This window comes from Melanotaenia boesemani, chromosome 15 (genome assembly GCF_017639745.1).
Source record: "Melanotaenia boesemani isolate fMelBoe1 chromosome 15, fMelBoe1.pri, whole genome shotgun sequence".
Taxonomy (NCBI): Eukaryota; Metazoa; Chordata; class Actinopteri; order Atheriniformes; family Melanotaeniidae; genus Melanotaenia; species Melanotaenia boesemani.
The window spans coordinates 17983423-18001164 of NC_055696.1; the positions used below are offsets into that span (position 1 = coordinate 17983423).

A 17742-nucleotide genomic window follows, 5' to 3' on the forward strand; every position below is an offset into this window, starting at 1 on the left:
TGAGCTATCTAGTTATATAGATGTCAGTGCCTGAATATGATTGGGAACTGGTGGAGTCAGCTGATAAGATCAGCTGAGAGCCATCAAGACTCACCAATGAGCAACGTGTCTAAGAGACTGATTACCCAACATTGTTGAACTCTGTGTTAATGTTGTATGAACTTGCTATTGATAGTGTGAGAAATAATCTCATATCAGACCATTACAAAGTCGTCATTTAAGCTATAAATTGACTCCAACATTTCTGAGGTAACACAGAACTCAGATTTCCTGAGTATAGGTGGCTTTCTGCCTGTTTGCCTACATTCAGCAGAGTGGATCAGTGTGTGCTCAGGAAGCCTTATCAGAGTCTTTGCAGCTTGGCGCTGACTAAATGAGAAACCTATTGCAACCACCAATGTTATTGGTAAAGCTGTAAAGGAGAAATAGTACAGAAGCATGCATAACGTGCACACCTGTCTGTCTGCATGACTCTCTAAAACTTGCTGCATAAATTACACATCAGCCTTATATTTCCATGTCACAAGGTATCACATACAAAGTTTCAGACATCAGATGTGATAGCTTCTGCTGATTTAGAGAACATTTTGCAGGGTCTCCATTAAGCAAATAATTACCATTGTAAATACTACAGATTTTTGGGGGTATTTTTATATTGTTGTTGCAGCTGTGTACAGAACCAAGGTGACACATTTTTTTGTGTCTGAACTTGGCAGGGATATGTTTACATGGTCTAAAATCAAGGTTGCAGGAGTGATCGATCCATAACAATTTAACAATGGATTGAAATTCTGTATCACCTGTTTCAACTATCTTATTGATCTCATGATTATGTTTTATTACAAAGTGCTGCATTTTGCTCAGTGACAGTCTGCTGAGACATCTGTAAAGAAGTAGAACAGATGAGACTAATCCAACATAGAACATTAGCAACACGTTGTAAGATATCCCCATGAAGAGTAGGGAAAGTACATCTTACTGTGTTCATGTTGATAGGAGTCAGGTTTTTATTTTTTCTAAGTGAGTCTCTGCTTGTCAAAAAAAGTTAAGTGACAGTGTGATATTTGGATTATGATACCACCCTGGTATGATTACCCTGCTCTCATTATAAGGCTTTGTATTTTTCTTTTTTTTTGTGTTAACTTTCTGAATTTCAAGCATATTTCCTCACTCTGTTGCACAATGTTTGTTTATCTGCCAGCATGAAAGTGGGCAAGTGTGATTAACTTTAGTCTATTACTGTCATTTTTATTGCACCGAAACTTGTGCAGAACCATGAGTCTGTATAATATTTTCAGAAAAGTCAGAGTGCAGCGGAGGTGAAGATCCAAGTGCTTACAAGGAGAGCAGCAGCAGACTGCTGCAGGAATGAAGGTTTTATTGATGACAACAAACCAGGAAACTAATGAAACTAATGAACAGTAGGAAGAACCGAATACAACACACAAGGCAAATGAACTACAAATAAAAAAGAAAACCAAACAAGACAATGAACTTACAGCAATGAAAAACTAAACCAAAAACACAAGAACTTAAAGAAACAATGATAAAACCAAAGTAAGACCACAGTTACAACATAATGTTCATATACATGCTCCTGCTTGTTGTGTTGCTATCAAACTGATAGCCAATGTTAATAAATGAAATCATTAAAATGGGATATACACCATTAAAAATATTTGTTGCATAAGGGCTCTTATACACCATACTGAGGTGAAAAACCAGTGGCAACAGAGGGACCCCCCCAAAAAACAACAACAATAACAACAAAAAACTATTACTAACACAAGTGCAGTAACTCTTTGAGGAAGAAAACATTTTTGCAAACTATTTAGGATTGAAGGTGACAAAGTTTTGCAGTAGACGCTTCACACAAGTCTTCATTTTTATTTAAATGTTTGCATTATTCCAACTCTACGAAAAAAAAAAAAAAAAAAAAAAAAAAGTTGAAGATTGACAAATCATCTCCAAAACTGGCATGGTGGTTAGGTGGTTAGAGCTGTTCTGTCCTAACAAGGTATGTTTCCTGGTTTGAATATTGGCTGTGACTTTTCTATGTAGAGTTTTAAGTGTGTCACTATATTTGTAGAAAATTATGTGCAAAGCACTGTAGCAACAGCCATCACAATTTTCAAACAATAAAAACAATAAATAAAAAAAAAAATAAAACCTAGAATCAAACTCTCGACTACAAAGCTTGACTATAAATACAGTTGCACTCTCAGCCCCGGTGAAGCTGATATAGCCAAAGAAAATAATTGCAAAGCTCTTTCTCCTGGTAATAGATTAAGGCCGGGAACAAGCTCTGGTGTTGATTACATTTTTAGCATCCACCCTCACACCTACAGTAATCTGCAGGCCTTTCATAGCTCTTGCTGAGGCCTGCAAGCTGCTGCCTGATGATCCCATGAGGGTACACATTTTAAATTGCCTGAATGAGAGGACTGGAGGAAATGGCCGCCTCCGGCTCTGTGTGCCCTTCTGACAACAGAGAGCCCTGCGCTAACTTATCACGTTAACCCTCTGAAACAACGCAGTGACCTTGAGAAGGAGAGTTTTAGAGATTGAACATGAATGGCGACAAAATACACTTACAGTTGATAAATAAACTAAACTGTTTTCTTTTGCTGCTTTGGTGGAATGTTCTTTTAGTTTTATGGTTAAACTGTGAGTTTGGGGGAGAAGGTATTTTAATGATTTTCAAAAAATGCAAAATACTTTACTTTGAATTCAGTGATGGGGTTGAGACTGCTGGCTGTTTTATAGTCAGCTATTGTACACACATCTTATTTGTTTTTACAGTATGTAAAGCAATGCATAGCTGGACTGACCAGTAATTAGGTCCACCAAGGAATTGAGCTCAAAGTTTCAGACTAAAAACTAGTAGAATTTGTCTTCCTTTCACAAACACAGCAGTCACACATTCCTGGAACGCAATCAGTTTTTAAATATGGCTTAAAGTAATGGAAACCAAGAATGTGGTTAATTTTATGTTTCTAAATTCAGGCAAAAGTAAATTTCTTGTATTTGACTCTAATCAGCTGAACACATGAAATAACTCTGGAAAACATTATTGCTGGGAGGAATTCAGGAGTTATTTTTGACAGCCACCTTCAAACACACACACATTTCTAGATATCCTTTCCTTTATCCGCTAATTTTCCTAAAATCATGAACATCATTCCTAAGAGTGATGCAGAAAAAAAAATACTCCATGTATTTTTTTTTCTTTGAAGGCTGAATTACTCAGATTCTTAAATGTCAGCTCTTTAACCAGAATTATGTTGGAACCTTACAAGAGAGATCATATTTCACTGGTTCCTCGTTAAATCTTAATAAAAAAAATACTTTATTTTTTCCATAATAATCCCTGCAGCAGACGTAACAAAAATCTGTGGCTGTTTTAGTCTTTTTATTCTTTGATGCGTTCAAACAGGATCTGTGTTCCTGCGATAAAGAATTTCACCTGGCATTTTTACAAGCATCTTTTTTTTTTTTCTGTGTAGTGTGTACCTGTGATTCCTGATGCCCACTTACTGAGGCACTCAATGATGCAAAAATCTACATGTGAATGATATATATTTACCAAGGTTAATTCTAGGGACTGGGAACTGTTACTTTATTTTCTACCCATTATCTTTACTACTTTATCATCAGGCAAGCTGATTGGATTGAGTCATTAGAGAACCCAGAATTAGAGAATGAGGTCATCAAAATCAGGGATCTTAATTGGACACTTCATAAAATCTATAATTTAAAGGACACCTTTTAACTGAAAACTCATGACGTAGAAGTAAGTAGGAGTATAAGGTAAAAAATAATGAGGGTTTTGTCTTGTCTTCACTGTTTCATAAAGTATGTAGTTGGCAGCTGTGAGCAGTTTTTTCCACATCTGTTTGCACAGATCAATGGTGCATAATGCTGACATATAAGAAACAACAAAAAAGGAGCAGGAGGAAAAGAAATGTACTCCAAGAACAGCTTTTATTTTTTCTCCTCAGTCAAGGAGAATGAGATTTATTCCTTTTATGTGAGTTTTTCTTTCATCTAAATTCTGTCAGTGAATGTATGACTGGAAGAAATTTTCTTTCATTCTTGTTTTTTACACCATACATCAGGTCAAAACTTTGTGTCAGTGTTAAGACTGAAGTAGGATGCATGAGAGTCTCTTGACAGGATGTTCAGTCTTTTTTTTTTTTCCTCTTGTGAAAGTTGCAGCATCAAAATGTAACTGCACATCAACCGCTGCTAAAAGTGCTATAATGACATTTAAGTGTAATTATTTTCTATTCATAGTTTCTCTGCCTTAAATTTATTTGAGGATAATTTGTCAGAGGGAAAAGTTTTTCGTACTGGAAAACATGCTTTCAAATTCAAATAAAATCTAAAAAAGCATCAAATACTTATTAAAAAAATATTTCCTGTGCAGGTTATCTGACTTTTATTTAATTCTGATTAAAATGTTAAGTTCATTAACAATATCTCCCAGCAATGGCATGAAAGGGAACAATTTAGCCTATAACATCTTTCCAAAACATTGAAAACCTTCAGTAGTGTGGACCTCAAGGACCAGAGCTGGATGCCCCTGTGCAACAGAGAGCAGCTTCTCAGATTACATATTCTTCAGCAGTGTGACATATTGCCAAAGTAGTGCTGAATAACCGCTTTTTATTGTTTTTAATAAGAATAAGAATAAGAAAACCTTTATTAGTCCCTCAGTGGGGAAATTGCTTTGAGTGCAGTCAGCAGAAACATGCTGGTGATATCAAACAAGAACACACACACACACAATAAGTGATAATATGTACAGTATATGGTTTGACAGGGTATCTATGGAAGTATGTACATAAACATGTATAAAAATGTGCAAACACAGTTTACATGTGTTCATTGTAAAGTCTGACAGCAGCAGGGAGGTAAGACCTGCCATATCTCTCCTTCACACAGCGAGGATGGATCAGTCTGTCACTGAAGCTGCTCTCCAAAGCAGACAGGGCATCCTGCAGGGGGGTGGGTCTCATGGTCCAGCATGGATGTCAGTTTTTTTGGTTTTTTTGTTGTTTTTTTTTTGTTTGTTTTGTTTTTTTTCTTTTTTTGTCGCTTACCTTCTGCACTGAGTCCAGAGAACAGCCCAGGACAGAGCTTGACTTCCTGGTGACTTTGTCCAGCTTCTTCCTCTCTGTGATGATGCTGTTCCAGCAGACCACACCATACAGGATGGCTGATGCCACCACAGAGTCCATAGAAGGTCCTAAGGAGGGCCTCCTTCACTCCAGAAGACCATAGTTTCCTCAGAAGATAGAACCTGCTCTCACTCTTCCTGTACAGTGCGTCCTTGTTGTGAGTCCAGCCCAGTTTATTGTTTAGATTAAATTATAAGAGTCCACTCTCTCAATGGCCATTCAGTGGATGTTCACCAGTGAGGCGACAGCAGATCGGCATCTGTGGAAATCCACGTCCATCTCCTTGGTTTTCACTGTATTAATCAGGAGGTGGTTTTGCTGACACATGTCCATAAAGTTTTGCGTCAGTCCTCTGTTCTCCATGTCATCATCCTCAGTGATCAGTCCGACAATCAGTCACAGAGTTGTGTCTGAAGTCTGCAGTGTAGAGGGTGAAGAGAAACGGGCCAAGGTCAGCAGGTCAGACGCATAGTTCCAGGCTCTCACAATCTGGGTTTGGTTTGTGCAAAATCCACTCTGCCAGAAGAAGGTCCACCCCAGCCAGTTTGGCTTTCAGGAGTGGCTGGATGGTGTAGAAGGCACATAAGAAATAAAAAAAAAATTATTCTCACAGTACTGCCAAGCTTCTCCAGGTGAGCCAGAGCACGGTGTAGCAGGACGATAACCACAACTTCCACTCCGAAGACAGGCCAGTAGATGACCTGCAGTGGAATCACGGAGGGTCCCACTGTGGAGCAGAGGTGTCCCGTCTGTCTCTCCAGTGTCTTCATCAGATGGGATGTTAGAGCCACTGGCCTGTAGCTGCTGAAGTCTCTGGTGTGAGGTGTCTTTGGCACTTGTATCTCACAGCAGGTCTTGTGTGTGGTGCCACTTTCAACTTGAGGTCCAGATTGAAGACATGCTTCATAACTCTACACAGTTCATCTGCACAGCGCTTAAGGAGCCTGGAGCTGATCCAGTTTGGTCCAGCAGCTTTTTTTTCCTGTGATCCTCCTCAGCTCCTTTCTCACCTGGGCTGCTGTACAGGAGAGGGGTGGGCAGGGGGGCTCTGTGCTGAGGGGTTGCTGGGTCCAATGACGTGGAGTGCTTTGATAATGATGATAATATTACAGCTATTTTATTAGGAGCAATTGTTAACAAAAAGTTATTGATCTTCTGGGATTTTCATGCACCGCCATCTCTTGGATTTACAGAGAATGGTCTGAAGAAGAAAAAATGATGAACAGGAAACTGAGGCTACAGTTCAAACAGACCCAACAAAACTGGTAAATAGATGATTGGAAAACTGTTGCCTGGTTTGACGAGTCTTGCTTTCAGCAGCCACATTCAGATGGTAGGATCAGAACTTGACATAAACAAAATGAAAACATGGATCCTTCCTTCCTTTTATCAATGGTTCACGCTGCTGGTGATGGTGTAATGGTGTTGGGGATATTTTTGGTACATTTTGGGCTTGCCCTTAGTACAAAGCATTGTTTAAATGCCACAGCCAACCTGAACATTGGTGCTGACCATGTCCATCTGTTTATGAAAATCTTCTGATGACTTCCAGCAGGATAATGCACCATATCACAAATCTCAATCTCATGAAGCATTTTTGGGTTGTGGTGAGATACTCATCATGCAGCAACTTCATGGTGCCATAATGTCAATAGGGACAAAAATCACTGAGAAATGTTTCCAACACATTGATGAATTAGTCATGGTCTGATTGTTTTTGGTTTGGTTTTACTGACATATAGGTGTATTGTCTTGTCTGGTTTCCTGTCTGTGCTGACACCTGTGGAGACCTGTCCACATGTCCCAAGGGACCAGCTCACATGACTCTCATCCCAAAGGGTCAGTGTGGTAAGAAATAAAGGTTTCTTGGGGACAAGGTGAGGTAAGAAACTTGCACAGATGACACAAAGTGGAAATATTATTATGTGAAGCAGCAAAAATATAAACGTTCCGTTTGCATTAGTAGTAACTTAAAAGAGTCCCAATAAACAGAGTAAAAAAAAAAACAAAAACTGTTTCAAAGTACAGACAGAAATTGAGGATTGAAAATAAACCAGGTGGAGTCAAACACAAAGATTCAACATGTAAGTTATATTGCTCAATATTAGCTTACCCTGTGCATGAAGACTTGCTGTTCTGACCATGTTCTGATAAATGAATCAAACAGAGCAGAATCTCTGAATTCATTTGATTTTAATGCATACCCAATTGTTTGCTGCAAGGCACACCAACAGCCTGGACTGTTATTGACTCATTAGAGGTTTACAACTGACATTCCTCTCTCTGCCAGCAGGTAGAAATAGTAGCAGGAGCAGGTCATTAACTGGAAAACAGAACTAATGAAGGGGGAAATTAACAAAAGACAAATAACACACATGTTTCTGCATTTCCTTCATAGATTCTGTTGATATGGCTTTCTTGTTTGCGCCACCACTTTCTCTCTTTTTATGTGAGGATATCTGGGTCACACATTTGGTACCACTGGGGGAAGTTATCAAAACCCAGCGAAGGGGTGATAAAAATTATAAAGAACTTTTTATGTAAAAGTTGTAATTTACCACTAAAATGGGGTGACCTGAATGGATAGTTATCTTGACCTTTCAGACCTATATCCACCAAAACTATTTATGGAAATAACCAGAACACAAACCTAGAACAAGAAAATTTAACATTGCACCTAAAAAGCATGTACCCCATTTAAACTCTGCTCCTTTGGAGAATTGGTTCTAAAATTGGTGACTTTTGGTGTAGTTGCAATATTTCACTGTCCTGACTATCAGAGATGAAGAGCTCCCTGACCTGACTATTTTACGACGATGGGAAGCTCATCCTTCAGCTGGATACTTATCAACTTGAATGACATATTTCAGAGTCTGGGAAGCACAGTTCATCTTGGCTCTGTAGATCCCAGACCAAGTTTCCATATTCTTTTCCTTATGCCCAAGAAACACCACAAGCATATTAGATGAACGGTCTATGTGCTACCATATGATAATTTATTTTTCATTGTCATATTTTATTCACTATTAAACAAACAAAATATGTTAAAAGAGCAAAATGGGACATTTGAGGGATTAAAAATAATATTTCAACTTGCAAAAAAAAAAACAAAAACTGCTTTACAAACTCCAAAGTGGTAAAAGAACAAGCTGCTGATAGAACATGGTTCAACGAAGTAGGTGAATAGGCAACCCTGTAGCAAAAACTGTGTCAAAAGAGCAAAAGAACATTTTAGGGAGGCAGAGTATCTCAAATATTAAGGTGGGCAGAGGTTGAGGAAGCTACATCTATATATGGTCCTGTTCCACTTATTTACAGATGTGTTTTTGTTATGAATTTCAAGATAAGCAAATATTTTTAAAGAAACAGTGAATTATGAAGTTTTGACATTTAAATGTTTACACTGCTCTGTTTTTGATAAAAATGTTAGTTTATGACATTTCAAAATCGTTGCATTTTCTTTTTATTTTTGCATTTTACCATCTTTTGAAAATTAGGGCTATAAATCACTTTATAGAACCACAGCCACTCTGGATGTTCATCATTGCAGTGGTGAGCAAACAGCGTGTTCTTCATCACTAACACAACAAACATCTCAAACTTCACTGTGTCCATGCCTGAATGAATACATTAATTTGTATAGATAAGAATGAGTTTTGGAGGTGAAGGAGATGGTAAGAAACTACAAGAAAAAAATGGGAAAATTCACTGACTGAAAATATAAAATTATATAGTGGCAGTGGGTAAATTTAGGCCAGTTAGTCACATGTTGGGTACAGTACTGTGTAACAGTGTACCCAGGAGTACTCCTGCTTGTAGAAGTGACTAATTGTGGACCATTAGGGAAACACAGTTCATCACTGTACTTTCTTTAATTACCAAAGCCCCTGTGCATGATGAATTATGATGGGTCAGCTCAACTTCTCTTGAATAATGCCAGAGCAACAGCAAGGTTAAAGTGACAAATATAAAACATTGAGACACCCTTTTTTTTCTTTTTACTTTTTTTTTAATCAAAATATCATAAATCTATTTTTATTTTAAACAAATACATTAAAAATAGGTGAAATTAATGAAACAAAAACAAGACACAGCAATCAAGTTAGTATTAGATATTCAGTAATCTCAAGATTATTTATAAAAAGTGGCAGAAAAAAAAGATAAAATCTGCCTATTTGGACTGTTGGAATCTCTATTATATCAATTTTAATCTATTAGTAATGCAGTATGACATTAAAGTCTGGAGCTTCATAGAAAAAAATAGAAATATTATTGGCTGACTGTGCTCTAATTTTTTTTTTTTTTTTACTTTTCCTACTGAAAAATGATGTCTTCAGTTTGTTTAGGACCTGCTGAGATGATGGGCTGGCCCTGGTTTGTGTTAAAAATTACAAATGGTTGGCATCTGGTTGGATTCATAGTCCTTTAGACAAAAAAATTAACTTTTTTTCCGCAATAAATCTTCATTTACTCACTCTGCCAAATTCTGGACAATGAAAATAGCATCAAACTAGTTAGTTAATCCTCCCTACATACACAGTGGCTCCATTACTGGTTTTACTTTGTCCATAAAACAATCACCGACTTGACACTGAATCTGACATCTCTTCCTCACCTTTCTCAAACATACTGCACCAGGCCAAGTAAATATATCCCCAACACTTTAACAAGTTTTGGATGCAAATCATTTTGTTTTGCAGCACCAAAGGACTGGAACAATTTTCAAAATGCACCCTGCGTAGACTTTATTATGATTATCTTTCCAATATTAAAGCTTCCACTGCAGGGTGATATGTGGAGCTCTATCACACTGCACAAGAATTCAGTGTTTGTCTCTGGATTTAGGTAAAGATTAGATATAAATACAGTAGGAGTTGTTGTCCCATAAATTTAGTTCTCCACCAGCCTGCAGTATGAGTACAGGCAGCAAAAATCCATGGACGGAGGTCTCATTAAATATAGTTTTTGGCATCATTACACCTTCGGCAGCAGGGAGCATCGGTCCTTCCAGGAGCAGCTTTGGTGTTAGTAAACACAGACATGAAGCACAGCTACACCAAAGCCTCATATCTCTGGAGATTTTTCATCATCTGGTATAATTAATCGATAGGGAATAATTAACGATTAATTAGCAGAAAATATTTAGGCAATTACAAGCCCAAACAGTGGATAAACTGCCAGGGGTCCCAGGGGTGGAGGACAAGAGTGAATATCAATAATTCTCCTTTTCTGAAGCTTTGATGAGAGGTTGTGTGTTCAGGCACTCCAGAGTTCCCAATAAATACATTTCAATTGATAAGTCTACTTTATTCTTTATTGTCACATGGTAAAAACTTGACAGAAGGTAAATGTTGCTGCGCTGCGTATCTCTTGAAGTTTGTATAGTTTTTTATTCCCTACTTAAGCAGCATCATTCTTCATATTGTATTAAGTAATTAGAATGTCATTAAAGTGCCACTCTAAATTTAGTGCAATTTCCTACACGGACATTTATTAACCACATTTTACAGTGTCAAAAATAGGATGTTCCCAGCATCTTTGATAAAATCAGTTAATTACACAAATTTTAGCAACAGGAGTCAAAAACACTTAAAAGTACACTTCTAGCATTTCAAGCTGACATGCTCAAAGATCAATATTATGCATTTGCTGACTAAACCGATAAACATAATGCGTTTTTTTTTTTTTTTTTTTTACTCCCAGTATTTAGTCAGTCATGTTCACCTAAGATTTTAAAACCCTTAGCAAATGAGTGTCAGGGATTTTACTCTGCCACATAAATCAAAGCAGGGAGGTTCACAGTTGGACAGATATAATTTTTGAAAATGAAATAGGAAGTATATGTGGCACAGAAACTGAGAGAGGGAAAAAAGTTCTGGAGTTCAACTTATTGCCTCAGATCATTAAAAATCTTGCTGACACTAGTTAAAACCTAATTGGCAGCACTGTGCTTCCTGACCCATATTTCACATGAGATGGAAAGTCAGATGCGTAACTTTGGTGCATATCAATTTTGTCCCCTGCTGAGGAGCCTCACATCCTTGTGGATGTGTTAATAGAAGCGAAGTGAAATACACAGGAGCAACAGTTGCAAGTGTTAACTCACTTGAATTAACTTAAGAATTTGTAATGGTAAGTTTCATAAAGAAAAAATATCACAGAAGGGTCAAAGTGCAGCAAAAAATATATGCAAGACTCTTATGGGTTAACTAATACAGTACTTTACTAATAATACTTTCATAGATGCTTCAAAATAACTTAGTAATACTGAAAACCTGATGGCATTTTAAGTTAGATAGAACTGAATTTGATTGATGTCTGTGCAGTTTCTCATTCATTCAGGTCATGGTATTCAGGAGAGTTTGAGTGAAGTCAGTTGGAGCTGAAGACATTTGACTCTTTATCCAGAAAAGCTCCTTCAATTCTGATGACAGTGGGGTTTCATTAACATGGCCTGCACTGACCCTTATTTTAGTCTAAAACTGTCATCAACAGTCATGACTCACCTGAGTTCACATTACAGGGCCCAGTGTAGCTTTGAAAATTTGAGCAAAATTGTGTAAGTAGAAAAAATAAGCAGACGGTGCCCCCTAAAGTGAGAGGACCAAGAAAATTGCAGTTTTGAAATACAAAATCTTATTGGAAGACACATGGACCTAAGTTTCAGTAATAGCAAAATGAGTCACCCAGTCTGTAGGGGTGATTCATAGCTGCATCTGGTTTAGCAGTCTCTGAATCTCTGGTGGTTTTTACTCTAGTAGCTTCGCTAATGGGTTTGAAATTGAAAATTTATCAGATGAAGCTTGAGAGCTCTGTCTTAAGGCCCATTTATAGGGATCAAGAATTAATAGGTCAAGTTTACCTTCATGACAACTGTGAGGTGGATGCTATTTAATCTTGAAATTCGGCATAATTCGGGCGTGTCGTTTTGATTGACAGGTATCCAATATCTGCAGAAAGAAGCGAGAGTGCAGCACAGCCATGGTTTTTTGCCGGCTAAGAGCGTGCCTTAGCTTTAGCCCGCCTACATCTGCTAGCTGGTTAGCTATCGTTGTTTGAGGTTAGCTCGGTTAGTCCATCTTTTATACACAGTCGATGGGATATGCAGACGTATGGACAGTTTCGTCCATCTTCTGTGTCGGTTAGGCGTGTAATTTGTTCCTTTTTCAGGGAGCTTAGCCATCCATTGGTTGATGCAGAAGACAGAGGAATTCAACCGGAACTTGCGGGGGCAGTGCTGAGCAGACTAGCTAACATGCGACCAGTGAAAGAAACAAACCAGCACCAGGAAGGGAACAAAAAAGCAGAAGAAGAATGAAGACGATGACAACTGTTGAAATTGCATGAGCTTTTGAATAAAGACTGTATGTGAGTGCTTATGGTGTGTTGGGTGGTTAGAAATAACTTTATTGCTGCCAACTGTTGTCTGAAACTGATGTTCGTGGGACTGAACTCTGAACTTAGTACCGCCAACTAGTGGAAAAATTGGCTTAACTACCAAACATAAAAGACGCATTGAAAATGAGAACGGCAATGTTTGAAACTATTCGCTATTTACGCACGTAAGGAAGCATAAATGGATGTGAGGAAAAGAGAAATTGTGGAAGCTTTGATTTTGTAGAATAGCTGACAGCTAATCTAAGAATATTATACAGAAAAAAAAAATTGCAATAAATTTGTGGCAAAGTTGGACCAAGCTGATTAAACTCACTTTACTCCATTAATACAATGGTAAAAGTGTAAAGTGAAAATATAAAATAAGTAGAGTAATAGCAGTCTGTTTGGCACTGATATGCGATGATGTGCAAAGCTAAGCAGCAGATAAAACTACCCTTTTTCTAACTAAACTAGAAATACTGTATGCATTGGCCAGATCTGATGTTGAGGTAATTCAACTGTATTATGTAAACGTTGGAGTCAGAGAGCAATTCTTAGATAAAGGAAGTTGAGTTACACAAGGTCGGATGCAAAGGGAACTATTAGAATTGCAATGTTTCATTTCCATCAGTTTCAACAATGTTACAAAATCAGAGCTGCCAAGCAAAAGCTGATAATCCCCAGCAGGGCAAAGTCAGCCAAAGGCTTGTTGCCAAGGGTGCATGGTGTCTCGGAGCACAGCTGCAGCCTCCTTACACCAAGAGACAGTCCTTCAGTGCAATGAGACAGAAAACACATTAAGAAAATATAGTAACCAGTCGATCGATATGCCCGCCCGTGTTTGTAGTCACCAGGATAAATAGCTGGAAAACTGCACTTTATAATTAGTTTAGTGGCAGCTGGTTATGGGTCAGATCTGTGAAGCAGTTGCCAAGAAAAGTGTAATGGCTGACTGTGTAATTTTTGGTATTTTTTGACAGGGTTTCTACTAAATCAACTTCTGTTTAAGGTTTACAAAATATGATTTCATACAGTATGAGTCTAAAACAGGTCACGTCAAGAAGAGCAAAATGCACCAAGTAACATTTGCTCTTTGCATCTCCAGCTTTATCAGCGTAGGTTAGGTTCATTTCTCCTCGTAGCTTGCACTAGCACTACAGCACCCGAGTTATCTTTAGAGGCCCACCCAGCATGTAGTCAGGAAGGATTCCTCCAACATCTTCATAGAACATACGAGCTGCCTGGCCTCATTTTGGGATGATATGGGAGCTCAAAGCAGAAATCTCAAGTCACAGCAGTAACGGCTGACCTTGCTTGTGATATGTAGTACATTAGAAGCATCTTATGAGCATGTCAACTGTCAACGACTTTGACCAAAATAAACCCTTTTTTATCATTACACTATGTTGAAAAGTCAGTTATTTTAAGTAGATTGAATTTGTCTCATTAATATTTTTTTTTAAATATTTTTTTTTTTTATTATTTTACTGTCATTTAATACAATTTTAGAGTAACATCTTACTTTTCAGACCATTTTCTGCTTTCTTAGATTATCTTTTTTTAAAAGCATCATTTAAACATATTGTTTAATGCCATACATGTGACTTGACTGAGATCTTAAGAATTAAGCACAAAGATAAATGCTACCTGCAGCAGTTTCTTGTTTTGCAGTAAACTCCCAAGTCTCTAATTTGACAGTGTCCTTGAATGCACCAACAAGGACAGTTTGATTACAAAAGGATCAAGGACTGGACCTTAAACACCTGTTGCAATTTTCAGCAAGTCACAGAAATTACAGCTCCCTCCCCATAGCCAGGGGGAAGGTAAACATGTGTGTGGTTAAAGAGTACAAGTGGAGGGGTCTCTTGATGTATTGCTGTGATGAGAAGCGGCATTAGTGCAGTTGAGGCAGAGTGACTCAGTCTGAAAAGCACCTTGGCTTTTATAAACAGTGACCGAACATGGTCACAGTGGACATGGGAAATGACGGATATAAAAATGGTTGTGCTGGTGCAAATCTTCAGACTGGCTTGGACATTCTGGACAGGAAAGCAAATAAGAAACACAACAGTGATGAGATGGTTGTTCAGGTTTAAACTCCCTAGAGAGCAGGAAAGATTGGTTGGTTGCAAGACATAATGAGTAATACCCCTGTCCTTTTCTCCATCCAATGCTGTCAAGGTGTCCTTGTGCAAGGATCTTAACCCACCTGTTTCATGAAATCTGTTCAGTGGATATGACTGAGCACCACGGTCATGTTAAAAATCTTGGAAAATCCAATGATGTGAGCTGTTACAAGTGAAGACAACCAGGCTCGGAATTAGCTGTTCATGCACCTTAATGTATATACAATCACTCAACAGCAGTTTATACCAAATACATTTCTTGGCTAAATGGGTAACAAAGTCATAACATTATTCCTGAACTTTGTCAATATGGCTCGAACGCAACAATTTTCACTACACTAGAACTGAATCAGCACAGGAAAAAGGACAGCTATGTTAAATCAAATTGACTTTTAATAAATGTGGACTCAAAATGGAAATCAACAGTGTTTACAGTTTTTGGGATGTGTGCATGTGTAGATAAATATTAAATGAGCTTTTGTTTATCTGCTTTTGAGGGAGTGCCACTTTAAAAGATGAGAGCCTGAAGAAATCAGACCAATAAAAATACACACATTACTTTCACGGCATCTCTCTATTGATCTGTCTCCTTCCCACCTCTAATTTCCTCCTCTACAGTGTGTGTTTTCTTTTTCCTTAGAGTTGTGGGGATGCTTGCCTGTGATTGTGCACACGGCTGCGAATGCTTCTTCTCCTGCAGCCAATTCATGATTTAATCAGGATGAGACACACTTTGACTTTGTCATTGTTTATCTGTTTGGTTTGCTGTTTCTTTTTTTTTTACTTTCCTCCTTCACTCCTTCAAACCACACTCCCCCATTAAATTCTCAATCCTGTTGCTCCTTCCTGGAATTCCATCAGAATGTTTTAGTACTGAGGCTGATGACAGACCCATTATCAATGGCTTCTTGTGAATAATTCATGTAACTCACATCCACATCACTGTGCGCAAGCAACGACTCAGGCATTCATGCAGATTGTAATGCATGTGCACTGTGCAGGCAGAGGAACACACAAACACTTAACCAACCCTTAAGGGATCTCACAGATGTCTCGGCACCTGGTAATCAATACCAAATGCAGACAGTCTTTGTGCCCAAGACCTAATTTGCAGCTCAGGTAAACAGTAGGGTGACACAATTCTGGGTTAACTGTTTGCACCACTTAACATCATATTTTAGAGGATTTTTGTGCCTTCGTCTAAAAAACAACACCATAATTCGGATCAGCTGGAGGGTCACAGAACTATAAACATCCATATATTTTAGATGAGACTTACATTTAGTTATGTTAACTTTATTGTCACTTGAAAGTGTCAAATGAAAGAAGTGAGAGTAATTATAGTGCTGAGTTGCTTTCTTATACATGAAACAATTACATATGAAGTAATGAGGTTATTGGCCTGATTAACAACCTGATTCTATTTGTTCAGGCATTTGACTGAGAGGTTCCCAAACCCAGATGCTAAAGGTAAAAACAATCTCCTCTCATTTGTTTGCTGGATGTAATTGTCTTGTCCTTTTATAGATATAATCTTTATTAAATTGAAAGGTGAGTTTATTGCTCATGATTATTTCCAGGTTTTTAAAAATGAGGGATTGTTGCATTTCTTTGTCCTACATATTCAACAGCCTGACCACAGGCCTTGTGCAGCATCCTTTCATCCTCCCTCTCAGACACAGCTCTTTGGTTATAGTAACATAAACATCATGTCTTGAATTATAACAGGTGTTCAATCTTCAAAATGCGTGCCATTATTTGAGTAAACTCTTTATACCTCCAGCTCAGTCTATGCTTGTATGGACAGCCGTAGATTGTGTAAGTAAGCCATCTGCGTTAAATACTCTTCAGCGCTGCGAGGATCTGAACTTTAAATCCAGCATTATGATTGATGTGCAGCATTCATGAACGCAAGCTTTCTCTCTTAAATTAGCATATAATTCAAATAAATATATGCAGATTGATCTTTCAGAGAATTGAATGTCTAAAGTCTTCCACAGAAACATTAATGCTAAATCTCATCAAATGGTGCTTTCAAGCGCATTTCCTTTTCACATTACAGGTCTTAAACTGTCAGCTATGAGAGCAAAGTCTCCTTTAAGTCTCATTACTCTTTGGAAAAGTAACTTCCATAAATAAAGACAATATCAATAAATTTAAATGAAAGAAATACTGACTCCAGTTCATTATTCCATGTTGTAATCAATAAGTTTTATTTTAGTGTTTGTAGAGTTAGATTATTGTTATTTGGATTTGTCACATTAGCATGTCATATCATACATGTGAGAAATTAATTAGAAGAGCTTTCAATAAAAGTAATTGTACCACATAACAATCATTAACATCAGTTTTTAGCCTGATTCAACATCCCTGACCACAGTTTAATTTAACCAGTGCAATGACACCTGGTTAAATGTCATGCAACAGATTTGTAAGTTTGCATCTACTAGTGGAGTCTAAGGGAGTTAACTCTAGATTTACTGGGGTTGAAGATAATTTTCCCTCTTAAAGAATTTGTACTGCAAGAGATGATAGAACTGAAATTATAGTGTAGCAAGTTAGACAGCAAAGCCTTTTACTTTTAAGTACTAGACACAAAAACATTGGCATTTGACCTCGAATGATGCCAAGTGATGGTGTTGAATCACTGATCACTGCAGGTTGGTGCTTTTCCAGTCTGAATTAAATACATGAATACTACTTACAGAAAAACACAAATTGGAGGCAAATTTAGTTAAGATAAAAAAAAAAAACAATCAAAGTTTCCAATTAGAGCAGAAAGTGCCAACAACATCTAATTATACTGTACATCTTTCTCTCCAACTGGCACAACAAAGTACTTTTAAATAACATTCAGGGAGAACAAAGAAAACTGTGTTTGTCACATCTGCCATCCATCTTTAAGCTGAGCCAACATTAGACAAGGAAGAGAACAAATTCTCTAAAATAGCTTCACTTTTAAACCATTATGCTCCAGAAGAAATACGATTCAGTAACTTTTAATCAATACAATTACTGTAATCTGTCATTGCATACTGAATGAAAGTCTTTTGTCA

The 17742-nt window shown here is 37.6% G+C and overlaps 1 protein-coding gene across 1 annotated transcript in view; it reads right to left on the bottom strand.

Moving 5' to 3' along the window:
- The window catches only part of fstl4 (follistatin-like 4), a 214365-nt gene that overhangs the window by 90643 nt on the left and 105980 nt on the right, over positions 1-17742 (bottom strand). The window lies entirely within an intron of this gene.